This window comes from Seriola lalandi, unplaced genomic scaffold (assembly GCF_002814215.2).
Source record: "Seriola lalandi dorsalis isolate HSWRI2012SDOR001 ecotype SW California unplaced genomic scaffold, Sedor1 jcf7180002052064, whole genome shotgun sequence".
Taxonomy (NCBI): Eukaryota; Metazoa; Chordata; class Actinopteri; order Carangiformes; family Carangidae; genus Seriola; species Seriola lalandi.
Window position 1 is genome coordinate 9,034 of NW_019522617.1, and position 2,288 is coordinate 11,321.

At 44.1% G+C, this 2,288-nt stretch overlaps 1 pseudogene across 1 annotated transcript in view; it reads right to left on the reverse strand.

The window, feature by feature from the left end:
- LOC111649875 (uncharacterized) overlaps positions 1–2,288 on the reverse strand; it is a 5,772-nt pseudogene that overhangs the window by 2,157 nt on the left and 1,327 nt on the right. The window contains exons 2-4 of the transcript XR_015436778.1: positions 1,733–1,900; positions 897–1,031; positions 1–32 (exon numbers count right to left, since the gene is read on the reverse strand). The exon at positions 1–32 is cut by the window's left edge and continues 116 nt beyond it. The product of XR_015436778.1 is annotated as an uncharacterized LOC111649875 (transcript). The remainder of the gene's footprint in view (positions 33–896; positions 1,032–1,732; positions 1,901–2,288) is intronic.

The following is a 2,288-nucleotide window of genomic DNA, read 5'->3' on the forward strand; positions in this document are numbered from 1 at the left end:
GGGCGGGTAGGGGGGAGGAGGGGGGATCATCACTGACAGACAGACAGACAGAGAGAAGCTGAGTCAGGACATCAGAGTGAGCATCTGTCTGCAGAGACAATCTCTGATCCTCAGACTGTAAAAGGCCTGCTGGTCCTGGGACCTAATCAAGGACCTTAGACATTTTTCAAGCACTATAAGAACTTCTATCACTCACTCAAGAACCCCTCCATGTTTCTCAAGGACTCTTGCAATCTCCTCAAAGCCCTTGAATTTCCTCAAATCCTTGAGTCGTTCTTCTGAACCTACTCACAGTCCTTGAACTCAGAGAAAACAGAACCTACAAAACCTGCCTGGAATTTTCTCAATGATCCTTGAAGCCTTCTTGAGGACCCTTTAAACATTATTAATGCTCATATAAATTTTCTTGGTGTCCTCAAGGACCCCCCCCCAAATCCTTAATGATGTCTGGAACCTACTGAAGGACTTTAGAACTTCCTCCAGGGCTCCTGGAACCTGCTGAAAACTCTTTATACATTTTCAAGCACCCCTGAAAGTTCTCTACCTTCTTAAGGACATCTCAAACCTAAACTAAAATCTGCTGATTGACACCTGGAACTTACTCAAGGGTCATGGCTACTTGTTATTGTTGTTATTTGCTAACTATTCCAAGGACCTTAAAACTTACTTACTGGAATTTCCTGAAGAACTGAGATTACCTCTAGAACCTCCTCAGCTGTCCCTCGTACTTACACAAAAATTCCTCAAAACCTCTTGAGAGCCCCTAGAACTTTCTCAAGGACTCCTGGAACCTGCTTTCTTTCTCTACCATACCACATCTTATTGATTAAATATAGCATAACTTTCATTTCTCCTGAATTTCTATTGGACGACACCTGTGTCCTCCGTCGGCTTACGTGATTGGACAGCAGGCAGGAAGAGAGAGCGTGTGTAGCGGCAGCGGGAGGCAGGGCCTGAGCGGACCCTCAGAGAGAGAGAGCGAGTGGTGGGTGGTGAGCGACGGCGGCGACTCCTCCTGGAGGGGAGGGCCACTGAAGAAAAACACCAGAGAAGAAGAAGTACAAACATTTTCACGTTGTTCGGGGACGTTCGGTGAATCACCAAAGCCTTAAATTAAAGTGAGTGGAGTTTGGAACGTGCTGCTCCTGATTCTCTTTTTGAGATTACCAGGACTTACTCAATGACTCCTTACTAAAAATAATAATAATCTTTATTAAAAGGGTTTGAATTAAGCAGAAAGTGTGAGTCGTTTGTTGATAACTGACCATGTGCAGTTTTGTTCATGTGAGGCTTCATTATAAATCCTTTACTTGAGATTGGTTCACTGAACTCTCTAACAAATAGTCTTTAACTGTCTCTGTGTATTTCTGTTCATGTGTGACGCAGATTTAAAGACCAAGAAATATAACATTTTCTGTTCCTGTCAGGGAACTCCATGACTCCTGGAACCTTTTCAAGGCTCCTGGAAAACTGATTTAAAGGTTTAAACTTCAGTAAAATGTGAACTGTCACTTTTATGTTTTAGTTTATGACTTTGTTCATGAGCAGAACAGATAGACAGGTACAGACAGACAGACAGGTACAGACAGACAAACAGACAGGTACAGACAGACAGACAGATGACAGGTACAGACAGGTACAGACAGGTACAGACAGACAGAAAGACAGACAGACAGAGAGACAGACTGAGAGACAATCAGACAGACAGGTACAGACAGGAACACACAGGTACCGTCAACTTCCTGGCTGGGTGGAGGTGGAGGAGGCGGGGCTGGCAGTTCTGAGCCATCATTGGACAGTGGAAGGAACATGTCGTCATCAGAGGGAGGAGGGAGAGGGGGAGGAGAGGGAGGTGGGAAGCAGTTCTCCTCCACCACTGAGGAGACAGAGGAGAGGTGATGTCATTGTGATGTCACTCATCAGGACCAGTGATTGGCTTACATAGAGATATGAAGGATTTAACTGAACCAGTTGTAACTAATCCAGGTTTAAATAACCAGGGGTTAATTAACTAAAGTTTGTCTAATCCAGGTTTCACTAGTCTAAATATAACTAATCCTGATTGATCTAAGCAATAGTTATCTAAACCAGGTTTAACCAATCCAGAGGCCTGTACTATGAAGCAAATTCAACACACCCAGGATAACTTTTAGCAATCTGGCTTGACTGAACCTAACTTCGACCATACTGATAACCTGTACTGCGAAGCTGCCTATCAGCTGACTCAGTTAACCTTGGGTTTACATGTCCGGTTACGATCGCGTTCATGTGAAAGAGGCGGAGTTATT